A 20,753-nucleotide genomic window follows, 5' to 3' on the forward strand; every position below is an offset into this window, starting at 1 on the left:
CATTAAGAAAACAACAGTAAAGGGGGAGAAGTGCAAGGAGATAAAGTATTAGTGCTATAAAGTCATAAATAATGAAAAATCCTGTTTTATTCATATCAAGAAGTATGCCATTGCCAAGATGATATGTGAAAAGTTGAGCTGTACAATGACTAGTGCTTGTGTGTTTACAATGTGCTTCTTTATCATACTAATTTTTTATACCAGTTGAAGAGCATAAGCTATTAAGATAGAGGGATGCTGTAAGAGGATATCACTACCATCCCACCTCAACTCTCCCTTCTTTCTGTCTCTGCCTGTCTCTCTCTCTCTCACACACACACACAGACACACACACATTCAAGTGTGGTCAGTGACCACAAGAAGTCCTAATGACAAACATCCCTCACTAAAGGCAACCTCTGATCCCGTCAGCATTGTTGACCTAACCTGTGTCTATTCAGCTTTGGGTGTTACAGATGTCAAGCAATACAGAAACAAAATGTATAGGCCACTTACACCACTTTTTAAATATTAAGTGCAAATAAAAATGCCACAAACCAAAAAACTTTTCAAAATCTGAAAGGAGAAAATACCATCTTTCAAGCTAGGCTCAAAGAATTAAAAAAAAAAAAAAAAAAAAAAAAGCTTTTTTCAACCATTATATTTTACTCTTATGTAATTCATTTTGACCAATCATAATCTCTCTACATAACACATATTCTCAACCAATGTTATGAATGCAAAATCTTAATCTATGTATCTAATCAGAAAATAAAGTCAACAATTTAAGCAGAAAGGTGAGTTCAAAGTTTATAATGGAACTTCTATACCTAGCAGGGGTGCCATTTGTCCACAGATAAAGTATAACCAAACATAACAGCAAAATAACATTCAACCCTAGTTTATCTACTTATGTGATAAAATCTTTAAACTCAAAGCAACTTTAGAAAATGTATCAAGTGAAGTTTCCCATTGTTAGCAAGGATCTTGGGCCTAAGGAGAAACATTGCAAAAGGAACAAAGCTGTTTAGACATAGTCCTTAGACGTATCCTTGTCTACCCTCCTGGAGCCAAATCCCTATGATATTAACTCTCCTCCAGGCACTTCTCTTTTTTAATCACAGCCCTATAATAATTTGTCTTAAATGAAATGATGGTGTACCTACAACACCTAGTCTTTCTCAAATCATGACCATAATAATAATAATAATAACAACGACAACAATAATAAGGCTGAGGGGGAATTGATTTTCTATATTCTCATGACATTAGGTTTTTTTTTAATCCGAGTTTTAAAAAAAGACCCATAAATTATTCTTCCAAATAATTTAAAACAGATTTTATGCCCCCACCAGATTAAATTAAAACATACAAAACTAGGCAAATTTAATTAATTGGAAGTATTTAATGACATATCAAAAGTTCATGCAAATCAATTAGGTAAATCTTAATTATTGAGCAGGTTTTTGTAAAAAATTATAACACAAACATTTCTGATTTACTTGACTCTGAGGTAGTTAAGACTTAGGAGAGTTCTACATTTTATTTCTAGATATGAATTTCTCGTTTAGGGGAAAAAATTAGCAAAGGTTCAATTGAACTGACCCCAAAAGTTTTTTAATACGGAAAATTACACAGACACCCTATCCATTTTCATAAGAGATATTTTATACGTTGATTCTAGATCTTTCCTCTAGTCAAAAACATTGAATGAAAAACCCTTACAGTCGCTAAGGAAAAATTTTAAAGAAAGAGTGGATCTTATCTGGGGCACTAACCACAAAAATACCAAATAACACAACATCTGTGGCAACTTTAAACAGAAGTAAACAAATTGTGAGAGCCTCCTCATTTGTTTTCAACCAAGGTAACTTAGTTCTTCCAAAAGGTCCCAGAGTCTACAATGCAGACTTCCAATCTTGAAGCAAAGTTCTAAAATAATACACAGTACACTGAAGATTGATATAAGACCTGACATTTCAGCATACATACAAGTTTAAGGTTTAGCTAAGGTTTCACACCAAGATACCAGGAAACCCAGGGGCAATCACATGTCCTTCTGTGTACTAGGTGAAATAAATTTTGCCATGTGAATGTTTTGCCCAATACAGCACAATCCACATCATCCAAGCAGAGTAGATAGGAATGGAGTGAAGAAATAATCCCTAAGTTAACTAACACATAGGCTGAAATCAAATACCTTTCTGTGCCATAGACTACTCAGGCAGCCCTGTGTAAATGCCCCAGCGTGCACTGGCAAGGCACCTGTCCCATTCTTCATCCCACTGGCCCTTACCTTCCTTAAGCAGCCAGAACTTCAATGCCCATGTTGGAAAGGACCACCATTACCACCACCTTTTCCACAGTTAGAGGGAAGCATTCCTTGAGAAGGAACTCACTGATCAATTTCAAAGACAAACTGGTCATATCAGATCCCAGCTGTAGTTAATCAGTGTCCACAAAGCTAAGAGGTTAGGGGAAAGAAGCAATGAGTACAAGGGTTTGTTCTCAGCCTTGCCTCTGTGAATCTCAGGGGATAGGTGGGGAGGAATAAAGAACTTCCTCTGCCTGGTTGGTACATCCAACTTGTCTGAGCCTTTATTTCAACCCCAGGAGGCCAAATGGGTGTTCCTGTGCACATGCAGATCTTATTTCCTCTGCATAAAATCTCCCATATACAATTAATCAAGTTTTGTTGGAGAAGGTTGGGTAGGAGAGGTAGATGATAAGAGTAAATTTTGTAAATTCTTAATTGTAAAAGAATGGAGATGAAGATGAAGAAAGGGGGAAGATTTTAAGAAAGGTTCACTTGGCAAAATATGTGAATATGCGCCCCCTAATGCACACCTCCAATTGTACGGGAATGTAGAAAACAGAATGGATAAACTCCTGATTTTGCTCTCTCTCCTTTCCAGAGACTAGAAAAACCGAATATCTGGACAGTTAATTGCCATTTACCATACTGAGTTGATTCAACAATTAATGCTTCCAGAGTTGGCTCCTCTGCTCCCCAATTTCGGACTCCAGTCTACTCTTTAAGCTGGACAAAAATAATGATACCATGCAAAACTTCTCAAAGGTATTGCTACATGGGCTAGAATATGTTCATTAAGGAAAAGCACAACTCCATCAAACTCATTCAATGGATAAAGAGTATCTCCCCCAATCTCAAGTGTCACATTCTTTCTTCTCATCCTGGCCTTCCTGACTCAAAAACATTCAAGATCAACCGATTAACCACCCTTCCCTCGCCCTTCTCCCAGAGGAACAGACAATGCTGTGAGCGTGCATTAGATACTCTTGTGCACGTATACATAGGTGTACATTTATAATCGATGTGCTAATTAGAACTCCTCACTTCGGTCCCGGGTTGGCTGAGCCATCCCAGCAGGCTTTTCGTGGTATGGTCATTTGGGTTGCTCCACAATCAGGATGAGCACATGGTTGTTTCCGGGGAATCAGAAAATCACCCACCGCAGGCACTGTGGCTCTCAGGGCCCCAGCCTACACTTGCCGTGACTCTCACTCTTCCCCGCCACATCTCTGCGGTTATTGTTAGTAACCTGCCCCTCCCCCGCCGCCCCTGGTGAAACAGACCGGCAGGGGCTCCCGCAACCCCTGGCTGCTAGAGCATGCATGCATGCTGCTGCAGCGTTGGCGGAGAGCTCGCCCAGCCCGCCTTGCTCACCCCCAGGTCCCGAGCTGTGTTGCCCGCTGCTCTCAGAGGCGCCAGGGCTCCCGCCTGGGCTCCTGCAGATTCTCGGGGCCGGCCCCTTCCAGACGCTGGTCTTGCAGCAGCGGCTCCCCGCACCCCACCAGCACAGCGGCAGCGGCAGCTCCTACAGTCGCACTGCCCCTCTTCATACTTCACTGAAGGCTCCTCTTGGTGCTGTTTGGGAAAACGATTTTTCCCCCTGCCAGAAACAGATTTCCTACATTTCATCAGTCCACATAGACCAAGCGGAAGTAAAATGCTTACTTTTTCTGGTGGACAGCAAACGCAATTGACACTGATTTACCCTTCAAACGGGGAGAGATTGTATTACAAGCCCTTGGCAGCAATTCCGAGGTTGGGGCCAAGCTCCAGCCCCTCCTTGTCCCCCAAACACCAACCTAAGAGAAGAGGTGGGGGTGGGGAGGGGATCATATTTAACTCCAGGGTTTTAACAGTCAATGGCTTTTGCACAATATTAAAATTGGGTGTTGGAAAACTTCTTCTTTCCTGGCCTGTGATTTTGCAGACTCAGAGGCATGAGCTTTCCAGTAACTTCAGCCACTCTTCATTCCAAATTGAAGAATTTGATGTCTTCTTACAATTCTTTCTAAATATCAAATTTTAGAAAAGTCTGTGCTCACGGCTGTTTTCACTTTACAAAAGGAAATGCAATTCCACCCTTCGTTTTCTCAGTCTTAGTTCAGCGTTATGTTGAACATCATACACAATTTAATCCAACTGTTGTTTATTAGGGTATGTATGCTGAGATGAAAAGTCTTGCATTAAGTGGACAGATGTCCAAGTGTCTGCTTCATTTCTAATGTACAGTGACCCCTTGCTCAGTGTACTAATCACCTCAGGTTACCACTTCCCATGGAGACTGGATGCAAAGTATCACTTGTATTGTTCTATGTATTTCTCCATCTGTTGTATATGATGGCAGCGGGACAGGTATTCAGATCCTTTTTTGCATACCATCTTTTAAATCCTCGGATATTTATCCCCACACCCTACACCCAAATTAGAAACTCTCTATAGATTCAAGGTGGCAAAGGAATGTGGATAATTTTAGATATAATTGAAAAAATGCATTTTGCATTTATTATTGCTTTCATCTGGAAGTGGTCATTGGCTCTGAAATATCCAGAAACTACATCACTTATTTACTTCTACTGGCAGTAAAAATAATGAAAAAGAGAAGAAAACAGATTTTTAAAAGATTTGGGGCATTGAATTTCAACCTTTTCATTTTAGTTCAATATAACATTATAAATGTCAGCTCTACCATCCTCTTCAGCTTCCCAAAAGAAAAGAAAAAAGAGCTATTCCTCGTTTTAAGAATAAATTGTATTATAAAAAGACCTACATATATAACAACAATGAAACAGAACTCTTTATTAATGAACTGAATTAAATAAATATGAGTAATAAAAGTTTTCAAAATTTAACAAACTCTTAGCATTCCTAGAGCCCCAGCAAAGTATTTTGAGTTTATGAACCTCTGCAATTCAAGTAAAATGTCACTGTCCTGAATAATTTCTTATGATCAACTCATCATCTGGTAAATGTTCACTCATGCATTTTCAGGGTATATAATAAGAGTTCAAAAATTTATCACCTTAAACTTTGAAGAATCTGATCCCCTTCCTCCCAAGATACATTTTATCACACTGTTCAATGCTGATCTTACAAAAAGCAAAGTGTAAGGCAATATTTTTGTTGATGGGGATAATGCTGAACCCTGTTTTGGAAAATAAGGAGAACTACAGGGGCATTGGAAAAGCATAAACACTTAAAATTACTTTCTCTGCATTCCCCATCCTCCCAGATATTTTGTTTCAAATCATACTTTATATCAGATCTCCTCTTCTGTAAGGAAGATACGTGAGGAAAATGCTCAGAGACATTTCAAAATTAATACTTATATTTATGTACTTCAATCACTTATTGTAAAGTGATTGTCAAAGATAAATTTTTCCAAGAAATTTTTTTGCTTTTTCTGGTCTCAACCCAAACTGTTCATCTTAGAAATCATATAGAATCCATCTTAGAAACCAAGTGACTCAACTCTAACCTATCTGATGTGAAGGTAAAGGAAGCAAATATCTCAATAGATGGAAAATGTCTAAATACATTTTAAAACTTGATACCATAAAAAGTCAAACCAGATTTAAAGAAAACATAGTTTAGTTTTTTGTTTATTTGTTTGTTTTGTTTTGTTTTTAAATCATCACAGTTAGAAGACTTTAATACTAAAAGTTTCTGAGTTACTGTGCATTTCTGGCATTCCAAACTTTCAACATTGTCCCAATCATGACCTTATCCCTTTTCCCTGAGAAAAGAAAAAAAAAAAAAAATTAAAGATGTAATAAAATATCCTGTCTTTTTTTTCTTCATCACCTATACATTACCTCCCCTTTTTATTTTCCTTTACTTTCCCTCCAATGGAAATAATATATACTCAGTTATTCCTGAAAGAATTTTTAAAAACTGATGAAGGTTAGAACACCTTACAGAAAATTTAATAACATGGAAATATACGCTGGGTTAAAGTCAGTAAACCAAATTTCGAAAAGTGATCAAGAAATAATTATATTACTAAACAGTTTTAAAGGGGCAATTGAAGATGGTAATTTGTAGACTTGGAAGCAAGTGAGAATAATGATAGAAAAAGCAGAATGAACACATGAAGTAGTACTAAAATATATATGAATCTACATAATAATTGAAACATCTATTTACATTTTATTAAAGTACTTCATCAGTGAACTAAAGTATATTTATCTTTCCCTATTTAGCAAACTAATTCATGATATTTGTCCTCAATTGATATGTATTGAAATATTTTTTAAATGTTATAAGGCAAAGAAATGAAATTTTACAAGCCTAGCATGGTGTTCACAAGTAGTTTTGGGAATAAAATAGGACTGGTTTCTCACATTTTAAACAATCAATGCTACTATTTTTCTTTACCACACATATTTAAAAACTACAAAGAATAAATTAAATGAGAAAAATTGCGTGTGAAAAGTTCAAGACTAGCTCTTTATTTAAAATGTAAGTTAAAAAAAATCTCCTCACACTCTATGGAGAACTTTAAATTTTATAAGTGCAGCACAACAGTAGTACAGATGTTCATTCCCTACTGTGCAAGACTCATACTTTTGCAAAATATGTTATATAAGAGCATATATTTTCTAATTTTTCCACAAGGAATAGATTAAAATCATTTTACAAAATATGCTACTTATCTCATCTGGTTTTAACTGTTCTGTGAAATATATACTATTATGTGACCTCCCTTATCTAAGTTAATGTTCAGTATTTAAAACATTTTCCCTTCACTGTATATATTTTATGGTTTGTTTCAAAATGTTTCTTTTTAGGTCTGTCATCCTAATTCTAAGAAGCTCACAAGTAATAAGAATGTTTAATATAAAAATTTACATTTCAGTGTAAATTTTCAATTGCCTATCTTTTGCACCACTGAATCTTTAGCATATAGTAAGCACTCAATAGATAACTCTTGAATTTGAATGAATATTATAGAAGTCAGTATCTTAGCAATCTTACTTTTAGATGGTCATCTTTTATATATTGCCCTTAATTTGATAGTTTGAGACTTAGAATAGAAAACTAATGTTAAAATAGCTTTACAAATAATGGTTTCATTCCTAAGCTAGAAGCATTTCATCTGGTAAAATGTACGAGAATTCACTAAAACAGATGCTTGCCTGTGTGCCAGGCTTATAAATGAGGTCAGTCTGTGTCACTTGTCACTTCATTAAAAACCAAGGTTGATTTGGACTCAAGGTTTAATCATAACCAATATAACATGAGTGCAATGAAAAGCAATAGAAAATATTACTACCAGAGTAGCTTTCTTTTCTTTTTCTTTTTTCTTTTTTTTTTTTTTTTTTAAATTGTGAGCCACAATAAGAAATACGCTATGGAACAGAAACATAGAAACACACTCAGACACACTTAAACTGAACATGTTCCACCAACAGTACTTGCCTTACTAAGCTACTGCACTCTGATGTTTTTCTATTTGGCATTATTCTTGTTTCTTTTTCTTTTTTTTTTTTATGCCATTCAATTGAAAGGAAATGCTGTGGGTGAATGTCTAAATTGCTTCATGACCCACAATTTGGGAAAAAAAAAAAAAAAAAAAAACTTAAAATAAGGAAACTAAAATGAAAATTGAGGCCAGTTACCAATGAAAAGATACGTTAATTATAAAAGAGTTGTCTATATTATCCTCAGTAGATATGGCACGATGTAATATTGCAATGTCCCAAATATCTTACAACTCACATCTCCTTGTCTTTGCTTATACTAATTGGAATGGTCTTTTACTTTCTCCACTAAACAAATCAGATTCATTCTTCTAGAGACATCTTAATTGTCACCTTCTTTGTGGTTTTCTTAATCTCCATAACCAGAAAAACAAAACAAATCAAACAAGTAAATAAACAAAAAACACTGCTTGTCTTTCTGTGTCGAGTGCTCTGAATATTTTGTCATTCTTTTATATTTTATTTACATTATAGTATCATGGTTATTTGCTTATGCATCTACCTCATATATTCAACTGTGGGTCCTGGAGAGCGGGAATCTATCAAAGATGAACTGAGTGGAAATTTCTTTGTAAAGAAAGCACCAGTTGTTAATTGTGCATCCTTATTGATAGAAAAGTTAATATTATAAGTGAGATTTTTTACTATCAATTTTTCTTGGAACTCTCTTGCAGATAGACATGGATTCAGTCTGCTTGTCTTGTCTTGTCTTTTTGTCTTTCTGTGTTAGGATTGAACTCAGGGCCTCACCCATGCTAGGCAAATGATCTAATGCTAAGATACACTCTCAACCCCATGTTTCTATTTTTGCAGACATTGATAATTACAATCTTAGGATTATTTTATAAAAAGATGAGAAAGCTTGCTGAAATTTGCATTATTGAAACTCTAGCATATTTCAAAAATATGGAATCTTTGCCAAGGACTGACTTACACAAAACATTTAGAGAAATGAATCTTACAATTATCAAAGATTTTTTTGTCGTACTAAATTGTAGACTAGGTGGGATGCCACAAAGGGTAGCACTCCAAGCCCAAAGTGAGATAACTCCCTGGGTCAGTGGTGCTTTCCTTGGCAAAAGGAAATGTTGCCATTGTACCTGGATCACAGTAGGACTTGAATTCTCAATTCATTTGTAAAGAAGTTTCACCAGCCATAATCCCCACCAGACCAACAAGGAAGAGATCTTATACATTGTAATAACAATAACAGTCACTAAGGTAAGCACAATAATTAGAAGCCTAGATTTGGAGACAAATAAAACCAGCTTCAAATTCTAGGTTCTTCATCTGTTTGCTAAAAATTTGAGCAAATTACTTAACCTTTCTAGTGATCACTTTTCTCATGTATCACGTGGGATTGACAAGACCACTTCCTCATATGCATGCATTGAGTTATATAGTTGCAAAATAGTTTACTGTCTGACATATAGTAACTTTGAAATGAATGTTAGATATTGTATTAATTGAGCACCAAAATCATCCTATTGACTCATTATGACAAGTCACTGCAATAAGAATATAACCATGATGAAAAACATAGAAGATGAGAGAATCTTACGTATCCTTTCTCTGAGGCTTCCTCTCTTCCCATCTTTCTCCCTTTTAGCCCTCCAGTGGTTTCCTGATTTGTTCCCTCATTCATTCTCCAGCCTCCTTTGTGCTAAGCATGTGTTATATAAAGGTGAAGATGCATGCTGTGCTCTCCAGGAGCTCCCAGTGTAATAGGAAAAATGGTTTTAAAGAGATTTTCTAATTTTTCTAATTTTACACATCTATTAAGCAAAATAGGTAGAATTCAGACATATGTCTGACTCTGGCTGATTAAAAGTCTATGCTCATTTCACAATACAAGTGCGAATCAATTTGAAGCCTGCCTTCTTGTTTCCCTTCCTCCCCCTACCCTCTCCACCTACATTTGTTTTTCCCTCCTTTCTTTCTTCTCTTCCTTCCTTCTATTGTTTTCTTTTATTACTTTAGTTGGGGTAAGGAGTCTATACATCAACTTTTTTTATACTTATGTGATAAAACTGGAATGAATTTAAATTTAAATATGATAACGAAATCATTAGAGAGAAAAAGAAATCATTATTGAAAGGAACAGACTGTTTCTGTCAGGTATCCTAACTCAAGGTCCCTGGCGCTGAGGGTTCCATGTTATGAAGTATGAAGTAAAATATCTACAGCCTTGTGGCTCAAGGGCAACACATCTGACTCCAGAATTAAGTCAAACACATTGTAAAAGTATAAGGAAGTGCTCCCATCAAGAAGTCAGATAAAACTTCTGACCAGGAAAATTCAAGAGAAAGTTACAAATCCTACATGGAGTTCTCCTCTTTTCTTTTGGCCTTCCTGTAGGAGAGTGTCAATGGATGTCAAGAAAGGCATCTTTTTAATTAGCTAAACGATGAGGCAGACTGAATAACCAGGAAGTTAAAACAAATTCCTAAAGGTGGTTTTAGATATGTTACTATTAATGAAAAGATGATCATAAATTTAATGATTAACCCTCAGAAGAATTTGACTCTAAAACAGAAGTTAGAATAAGAATATGCTAATCAAACATTGGAGTTGAATTAAATTATCAGAGTTAATAGTGAAAGATTAATAGCAAAGATTAATAGTAAAAGAAGACTTACTTGAGGTTATAAAGAGTTTTCCCCTTAAGACTAAAATGTTAAAAACTCAGTTAAAACTTTGTATTTCAAAATTAAATTAGTGGCAATGACATGGTTCTTTACACTGGATTTCAAATGTGACAGGTACATCATAGTGATTACCAGGGATGGTGAGTACTTCCATTTTAACTGCCAACTTCAGCTGTAGAAAGCATCTATCTATCTATCTATCTATCTATCTATCTATCTATCTATCTATCTATCTATCTATCTATATATATATATTTTTTTTTTCTTGTGTTATAGATGGAACCCAGGGCCTCACATATGCTAGGCAAACTCTCTACCACTATTGTGGTTTAGACATGAGGTGTCTCCCAAAGTATATGTGTGAGACAACGCAAGAATTTTCAAAGGTGAAATGATCTGATTATGATAAATATAACCTAATCCATGAATTGCTCCACTGACATGAATTAACTGGGTGGTGACTGTAGGCAGGTAGGGTGTGGCTGAAAAGATAGGTCCTGGGCATGCCTTTAGGGTTTATATTTTGTCCCTGGGGAGCAGTGCTCTCTCTGCTGCCTGGCTGTCATTGTCCTGACCTGCTTTACTCTGCCATGCCCTTTTGCCATAATGCTCTACCTCACCTTGGGTCCAGACGTATGAAGTCAGTCGTCCATGGACTGAACCTCTGAAACTGAGCTAAAATAAATTTTTACTACTCTATATTGATTTTTTCAGGTCTTTTGGTCACAGTCATGAAAAAGCTGACTGAAACAACCACTGAGCCACATCTCTAGCCCTCTGCTTATTATCCTTAAAGGAATTAAAAGTGGGAAAAGTATACTTTTATTGATTAGCAATGTCTGTTGATGGTGTAGGGAAAGGGATATAATGAAATATGTGCCAAAATTTTGCCTTTTGTTGTATAAATCATGATATAATATGGGATATGCCCACATTTTGTTAAGTGAATGTCATAGTTCTTGCAACCATACTGAGTTCAAAATGGAAACAATTTGTAGGGCTGAGCATAACTAACCTACATTTAAAAAATCAGGTAAATGATAATAATTTCCCACACATTCTTCTATGTTGTCAATGGAACATCAATGACAAGATTTCTGTGCTTACCACTGATTCCTTACTCTTCAAATCACCTCTCAAGAATTTTTCACAGTATTTTAAAGACTTGGATTTTCATGAATTCTTATCTAAATTAGCCTGGAAAAAAAGAAGTCTAGTATGTCTTTTGTTACACTAGCATAAGGCATAAAACCATTAATCATGGTTTTACAGAGAAACAACTAAATGTGTTATGTGTGTATATTATAAATCATAAGGAATTAATACACAATTATGGGTACTGACAAGTCCCACAATCCACAGGGTAAGCTTGAAAGCTGAAGGCCCAGGAGACTTAATGCTTCAGTTTGATTTCAAATGCAAGAAGAAGGCAATGTCCTAGTTTGAAGGCAGTAAGGTAGAAAGGATTCTCTCTTATTGGGACAGGGTTAGCTTTTTCATTTTATCAAGACCTTCAACCAGTGGAATGAGACACAATCATATTAGAGTAGGAAATCTGCTTTACTCATTTAAATGCTAATTTAAGTACTACGAATTTCATCCAAAAATACTCTCACCGAAACATCCAGAATAATTTTTGGCTAATTATCTGCGCACACCAAGGCCCAGTTGATATGACACATAAAATCAATCATTACAGGAATAGATGACAAGAAACACCCATGCTGATTTAAACACTCATAATTCTTATGAAATCTAGCACTCTACATTTCCTGTTTCCCATATAGTTAAGAAGCTGGAATGACAAAAAACATACATAACTTGAAAAGAAAAGAAAACACAAAAGTAGAAAGGGCTTGCATTTTATCTTATTTTAAATAAAGCATGATGGCGAGGTTATGACTTGATCCTTCACTACCAAAACAGCATTTCTACACAAGACTACTTAACCTGTGAATACAAAATACATCTAAATTTTCAACTCAAATAACACATGCAGTCACTAACTATCCGTGTCCTCTTACCTTTTTTTTTACACATATTTTTAAATAGACAATCAGCAAGAATCTGTTCCCAAGGAATATCTCTCACTTATACTGTTTTCTCTAATTCTATTATTAATAAATAATGAAGAGGAGACATGCTTTGTTTATTCCAAGGGAGAAAAAGTCCCTAATCTCATAGGACTTATTTTAATAAAATGACACCAAAATTGAGGGAAAAACAATAAAAACTAATAATATTTAAGGTGATAAGAAGTACATTATATGGAAAAATATCTTGGGAGTAAGAGAGAGAGAAATAGCTCATAGATAGCGGGTGTAATTTTATATAAGGTGGTCATGCAAGCCTACACCAACAAAGTGACATCTGAGCGAATATTAATGGAAGCAAGTGTGTCATACGGATACTTCAAAACTGCTTCACACAGAGAAGCAGCCAGTGCAAACTCTGAGGCAGGGGAATGCCATGAATCAAATATTAAAAAAAAAAAAAAAAAAAAATCAAGGATTCTAAGGCAAAACAGGTAGAGCAAGAGGAAAAGGAGATAAAATCAGAGAGACAGTGAAGATGTGTCCAGATAGAACCCTGTAAATCTTTGTAAGGACTTTACTTTTCTCTCAGAGTTTGAGCAGAGAAATGATATGCTCAGACTTACAGTTCGAAGTTATCACTCTGACTCCTGGGTGGAGACTATAGAGGGGCATGGGTGAGCTCAGGGAAAACTCTTTAGTGAATATTCTAATAATTCTGGGGAGACATGACTGTGACTTGGGTGAGAGTCATAGTAATGGAGTTAAGGTAAGGGTTATAGTTTGGATCCAGAATGTCCCCCAAAGACTCATGTGTTTAAGGTTTGGTCCCCAAGGCAACCATGTTCAAAGGTGGGGCTTTTAGAAAGTGATAGTATCTTGAAGGCTGTGATGTCATCAATGGATTAATTCATTGATGTGTTCACAATTGATTGGTCTATTGAGAGGTGGTGGAAACTTTAGGAAGTGGGAATAGTTGGACGAAGTGTCTGGAAGCCTGCCCTGGAAGGCTGTATCATGTCCTTGGCCTCTTCCTGTCTTTGCTTCCTGACTGCCACGAGGTGAGCAGCTTTGTTCTGCTACCCGCACATGATGCTCTGCCTCATCGTGGGTCCAGAAACAACAGAATCAGTCAATCATGGACTGAAACCTCTGAAACAGGAGCCAAAATAAATCGTCCTTTCTTTAAATGAATTTTCTCAGGTATTTTATCATAGCAATGAAAGACTAACAATAAGTAATGTAACTCTAAATACATTTAAATGGTTATACTCATTTCTTTACACTCTTTTACTCAACCTCTCTCTCTTCAGCATTTTCATCCTATAATGGGACAGTAAATTAGTTTAGCCTTGAATCCTCATTTGCAAACTTACACTATCCATAATATTTCATTATTGTTTCTATTTTAAGTTATGATATAACTGTTATCACAACTTGCTGATAGACCAATATGATGTTTGCATAATAGACAAAGAACTCCTAGATTGCATTTTTTAATTTTATTTTTTGTTAAGTAATTTCAAAAACTATGTTGCCATTTACTAAAACGGGAAAGATGTTAGAACTTGTTTTGTAATGTTTTGCCTTATGTCATTTCAAGGGAATAGAAGATAGGCTTCTAGTTTGGGATCTAAGTTTTAGATTTCACTTTATCATCCATGATAGTCATAGTGTGGTCAGTGGAGCACAGGAAACATGCAGAGCAAAGATAATTGAGCAAATCTTATGTGTATGTACAAATATTGAACTTTCTTCATTGTGCTGAATATATCCAAGTTATTTTATTTCTCACATAAAATGTTGTGGAATTGTCAAATAAAAGTAGAAATTATAAATCTTCCTAATTGTTTAGTTGCAAGTTGCATGAAATCTGGGTGAAATGGTTCATTACTAAGTTGTGAAGTAAATTTAAATTCTAATAAAATGCATTGAGTAATACAACATTGTGGGCCAAGAGCTGATGTTTACATAATTAGACTGCCCCAATTGACAATGAAAGCCCTGGAAAGAGTATGAAAATATGTGGTGGTCATGACCCTCACAGCTTGAGAAAACAAAAATAACTGTATAAAGAAACTTTGGTTCAAAAGATAACCTACTTTTTTCCTTCACTATTATTTTTTCCTTTTCATCTTTATTTATATTTAGGGTGTCTTTTAGTGTGTGTGTGTGTGTGTGTGTGTGTGTGTGTTCTACCTTGGTTAGTATTGTTAGTTCCCTTTCTTAAGCAACCAAGCAAGTTCATGCCTTGTTTTTATGGGACCCCACATCCTTGCCACACCCAAATCTCCCTGGCGCCCAGTGTTAGCTAGGAAGGGCACCTGTGCTCTAGCATACACAAGGTTATTCAAGTTATCCAATCCACTGGGAGGCAGAAACGCCTAGGCCTGCCCTGCTGCCACACATAAGCTATTCCTGACAGCTTCAGCCTGCTGTTAACTGTCCCAGGGTGTGACCTCTTATGTGTTATGCTGGGTGGACTTCCCTCATTTGGAGTTGCAACAAAGATTTCCACCTTTCATTTATCCAGGGTCAGAGTATTGTGTGCCTCTTTGAGAAGGATCTATAATTTTATAAAATAGGAAGGAAGAGGCAGACAAGGCTCTTTTCATCCTGACCATTGCCCTTTCTTTACCTAAGCCATACTCTCAGAATGCCTCACTTCTTATGTGATTACCAGATTCTTTTGACTTTATCATCCTTCTCTTTAACAATGGCTCTTGCCTCCCAGCATCTCCAACTCTATAGAAATGTAGTGATTATAGTCTCCTGGGCTCAGAAATTTCAGTAAGTTATCTCAAAATGCTTCATAAAAATGAAAAAAAATTAAGAAAATATGAAAAGTTTAATAGAGTAAAAGTGAAAATGTCCAGCATAGAATATAAGAGTATGTACATACCACGCATTGCTCAGCCACCCCTCCATAACACACACAGATACATCATAAACACCACCAGTGGGAAAACAGGAAGTTACCTCTCTATGGAATGTGCACTGTAACTTAAACTGCCTGTCACCATCTCCATCATTAGCAAATTTGTCTAGTTCATGTATCTTGTGGCTTATAACCGAAGTAGTCATGTGATTTTCAGTTGTTAATGCTGCTTACTTGTGAACTTGTGAAGGCACAAAAATTATTTCTAGATGCTTTTTTAAGTATGTTTTTAAAGGTTCAGTAGTTTCCTTAAATTATGCATTGTTGTCTTCTTATGTGGACATTATTTTTTACATTTGCCTAATTTCTTCTTTACACAACTCTGTGCTATTTTTTTCCTAACACCACACTTCCTTGATTCAACAGATATCTTTCTCAACAGTCCATTCCTTAGGTAAATCTTCCTAATTGGTGCTGGTGCCTGTCATGTGCTGAATAGAGAACAAAAGTGGAGAAGATACTCAACTCCCTTCTTTCATGGCTTATGTGGCTGCACCCACAAGGAGACTATGTATAGCTTCAATTTCAGAAAATGTAGCCATGTTTAAGACCAAAAAATCCAGACCAAGAATCAGATGTGATATCAGCAACTAGTATGTGCTATGGTTTTTCAGTTGGCAGAAATTATAAATGTGGTCAAAATGAAAAATACTCAATTTATTTTGAAGGATTTTTTTTGCTTCTTGTTCATTATCGAATTTGACCACACTTTATTCAGAAAATGATACCACCCATTAAAACATTTTTTTAAGTAAGACTATTTCTATGAAATAACAGGGAGTAAATATGAGTCAAGAGGCACAGGAAACACAAAAACCTAAAGCAAAAGTATAGACAAAAATGTTTGCACACTTCCCCAGACTGTATAATAATTGATAAAATCCTGATTTTCAGATTGATATAATCTTGCTTACTCAGCTTTAAATGTTAGGCTGATTTTGAGGTCCTTCTAGACATGTAGAAGGTAAGGAAATACAGTTAGGTTCTTTGTTGAGAAAGAATATGATTTATATCTTATGCTTTGGTTTAATTTCTTTGCTGAGCAAGCACACAAGGCACTTATAAACACTGCCAAACCATACATTAATTTTTTTTTCATTAAGGCAGAGTTTATAAATGGAATGAAATTATGTATGGGAATTACACAGATGTCTTGATGAATACAGACACTAATTTTTTTCCAAAACAAATGCAGTTTCCACCATTTGGGGTTTTATGATTTAAAAAATGTGCAGTGATTTTTGGTTTTGTTCTTCCTTTTCAGGAACTTTGAAGCAATTTTTGAACCAGCATAAAAGTAGATGGAGGCTCTGGTAGTGCTTTTGGAATGCTTCTTGCATACCATAATATCACCTCAGTGTGTTTTTATATTGCTCTTAAACATTTATGGAATCTTTATTGAGTATTTAAGATAGGCACTGTGGGAATACAAAGATGAATTAGACAGTATTTTCCTTGAAGAACTTTTATCCATGAAAGAGACATCTAAAGAATTAGCCTAATGCAGAATGAAATAAGTACTAAATACAAATACCTGTGACTTTCCACAAGATAGCACAGAGAAGAAAGATAGGCACGTCTCTGAGAATGAGGGTGGGTGCCAAGGTTCAGTGGCCCTCATAGGATAAGGTGGGTGTGGGGAATTGAACCAAGCACAGAAGCCTGAGAAAGTAGTCTCAGGAAAAGATGGCAATCTAAAGAGCCTGTGGGTGCCAATGACGAAAAGTGGTAGTGGGAGATGAGGTTCTGATCAGGGTTTAAATGGTCTTGAACACCATGTCAAGAACTTCAGATTCATAATAGTGTAACTAAAGTTTCCAATTTTCTAGGAAATTGGGTTATTACCTAAGTTTTAAGCATTACACACTTGCTTTTTTCTTTGATGAAAATTGTCACTTTCTAATCTTGAAGATTAGTATGTATCTTTATGTTAACCTTAACGATTTCTGGTTTACCTTTGAGTGTCATGATTAATAATTCAGGGAGATGTTGCACTGAGAAAGAATGTGTCCTTTATCAGAAAAACAGTAGATGATTTAAAATTATGATTTTTTTCATATCACTTGCATCTGTGCTCTTACAAGTCATTTTATACTTACTTTGAGAGAAAAATGATGTACATAATTTAGACTAAAGTGTTTTTAAAAATAATGAAACTGTAAGTGATGATTATACCATAGATTTTAACCCAATTTTGAGTTAAACATCTTTTTCACCATGTTGGTTAATTAGGTCACTTTGATATTAGCTAATATCAATTGTACATAGATGATGTACTAATCACTGTATTAGGTATAAGCATTATTCAGACCTCATAATATCTTTGTGATTAATGTAATTATCTCCTCTTTATTGATGAGGAAACAAATACAGAAAAGTCAAATCCCACTTAAAGTTAAAAACAACACCAGCAATATGGAGAGGGAAAGGAGGAGGGAAAAGGAATGTACTGAGGACTGAATTAGAGCAAATTATATTCCATGCTTATATAATCATGTCAAAAGGAACCTTAGTATTATGTATAACTAATATGAACTCATAAAAATACCTATAAAAATAAAACACTGGCATTAGTCCCAGGTCTATCTGATTTCAAACTTTTGTTAAGTTTAACAAAGAATTATTGAATATTGACTATGTGATTGTTCCAGAAAACAAAGGTATAAATATTTAGTTTTTTCCCTTCTGGAGTTTAAGATCTAATGTGAAGTGTTTCCCTACGTAAGAATATTCATATTCTTTCCACTCCATTATCTTGCATTCCTACATCATGAAAGGTAGTATAGAAAGTACAGAGGACACTGAAAATACTATAAAGACACAGTCTTTACAGTCAAGAAAGTTAAGTTGGACTTGGATGCATCCAACCACTCAAAAATATAATTAACCTGTGTATTCTCTCCTCTTTTGTGAAGGAGATACCCTGTGCACTAAACCTGGACTATTGGTCCTAGAGGCAGTGATATACCTTGCTTGGTGATCGGTTATGTCATCAAAGATTTCTATAATAAAAAAAAATGCTGATTTGTATTAAAAATCAATAAATAGTAAATGACAAATTAACAATTCATCTATAAGTTGGATTGGCAATAGAAATAACTTGATTTGTATATTGCAACACAGAAGGAAGTGCTTCACATGAGCTAGAAGGGAAGAGTGCTTCCAGATATACATTAGGTGCACAGCAGCTGAGAGAAGAAAAAACGAGATTGTTCTAAGATAGAAATGAGATTAGATTAGTTAAATTAGAAGTAAGGTGCAAATTTTTAGGATGCTTCACAAAATAAAGATTCTATATATTTCTGACTGGTTTGAAATCATAAACTACACTAAATAATTTGGAGTCGATGAGAAATGAGCATATATAAGGGAGAAAAAGCTGAAAGGAGAAGGTGGGGAGAAAGAAAAAGAGGGGGACAGAAAGGGGGAGGAAGTACAAAGAAAGGAAGGAAGAAATGAAATGAAGGAAGAACTTTTCTGAGAACTAGAAAGCATGTTGGGTAGTGAGTCAATATTACTTAACTGAAACATTTACCATAGATGGTGGATGTAGTAGGTTTTGCTTTCTGAATTACCTTCTCAGAAAGATGTATTGCAAATACAATTTAACATAGTCAAAGAGCTTATATCGCTCTGCTTACAAAATACTCTGCCTTCCTCGAAACTGATTTTGTTGGAAGTTTCAATTGCATATTCCTTTAATACTACATAAAAAGTTCCTCTAGTTTCCTATCATCTGGATATTAGATTAATATTCATAGTTTACATTCTTGACTATATAACTAATGAGATTTTAAAATTCAAGAATACATAAATGAACTGAGGTAAGATGCTGTCACTGAGCCTGCCCACCCACACCAAGGTCGGACCGGAGCTGAGCCCCCCAGCCTGCTCCCACACCAAGGACGAGGCTGGTAACTGAGTCTGCCTGCCTGCCCCTGTTCTGCTTAGGGACATTGCACCTGCCTCCACACTGACTCAGGACACCCTCGCTGGGGCTCCCAGCTTCTTTGGGGGCTGCAGGCATTTTGAATTACCCCTGAGTGTGTGGTCATCATCACTGGAAGGGCGGCTCCCTTCCTGAGACACCTACAGGAGACTGGAGGCCCTTTGACAGGTACCTCTATTTACTCACTTACATCCTACACCCTTCACCATCCTCTTGTTCACAACTAGAAACACTGTAAATAGTAATCTAACTGATCCTGTTCATTACAATAATGTTAAAGTCTTTACAGGAGCTGTCTGGTTCAGGACTGAATTTTCTATTGGGTGCTACTGGTATTGATCTCCCCTTCAAAGGACAGGTAGTGGAAAATTGCAGGGTCATAATAAGTCTATAAGGGGGGAACTTCAGTATCTCTGATCTTCATGCTAGAGGGGAATATATACAAACAATATGAAAAAACAGGGGAAGAAAGTGTCCCTAACAAACCAAGATGCTATTGTGATAGAACGCAATGTTAGCATGGCAGTAGAAATGACAGAAAAAGAGCTTAGAATCTGCATACATAAAATGATCTGTGAAGCAAAAGATGAGATAAGGGAGCAAATGCAGAAAATACATGACCATTCCAGTAAATAGTTAAAAGAACAAATGCAGGAAGCAAAAGAACACTCAATAAAGAGATAGAGATTCTGAAAAAACAAAACAAAACAAAACAAAAAAAAAACAAAAATAGAAACACTTGAAATGAAAGAAACAATAAACCAAATTAAAAACTCAATAGAAAGCATCACCAACAGAACAGATCTCATGGAAGACAGAATCTCAGACAATGAAGACAAAATATTTAATCCTGAAAATAAAGTTGAACAAACTGAGAGGATGTTAAGAAGTCATGAACAGAACCTCCAAGATTATGGGATATCATGAAAAGACCAAATTTAAGAATTATTGGGATTTAGGAAGGTACAGAGATACAAACCAAAGGCATGAACAACCTGTTCAATGAAATAATATCAGAAAATTTCCCAAACCTGAAAAATGAAATGGAAAATCAAATACAAGAGTCTTACAGAACATCAGGCACAAAAAATTACAAAAGATCCACACCAAGGCACATTATAATGAAAATATCTCACATACAAAATAAAGATAGTATTTTAAAGGCTGCAAGAGAAAAGTGTCAGATTACATATAAGGGGAAACCAATACAGATATCAGATTTCTCAGCCCAGACTCTAAAAGCAAGAAGGGACTGGAGCAATATATTTCAAGCTCTGAAAGAACAAGGATGCCAACCAAGAATCCTCCCCAACAAAACTAACATTTAGAATTGATGAAATAAAATCTTCCCACAATAAACAAAAGTTAAAAGAATTTACAAATAGAAAGCCTGCACTATAGAACATTGTCAG

At 35.6% G+C, this 20,753-nt stretch overlaps 1 protein-coding gene and 1 long non-coding RNA gene across 5 annotated transcripts in view; both read right to left on the reverse strand.

Annotated features, from left to right (window-relative positions):
- The window catches only part of GAS2 (growth arrest specific 2), a 156,045-nt gene extending 152,064 nt beyond the window's left edge, over positions 1–3,981 (reverse strand). For 2 of the 4 annotated variants that reach the window (XM_079101874.1, XM_079101875.1), the window contains exon 1: positions 3,668–3,978. The gene's annotated coding sequence lies outside the window, so the exon portion shown is untranslated. Of the gene's footprint in view, positions 1–2,275; positions 2,403–3,667 lie in introns of those variants that run through there. The other 2 variants (XM_079101872.1, XM_079101873.1) reach the window with 2 other exon arrangements.
- Positions 1–20,753, reverse strand: part of LOC306638667 — a 356,225-nt gene that overhangs the window by 155,057 nt on the left and 180,415 nt on the right. The gene's annotated exons all lie outside the window — the stretch shown is intronic.

The sequence above is a fragment of the Sciurus vulgaris genome, assembly GCF_902686455.1.
Source record: "Sciurus vulgaris genome assembly, chromosome: 11".
NCBI lineage: Eukaryota > Metazoa > Chordata > Mammalia > Rodentia > Sciuridae > Sciurus > Sciurus vulgaris.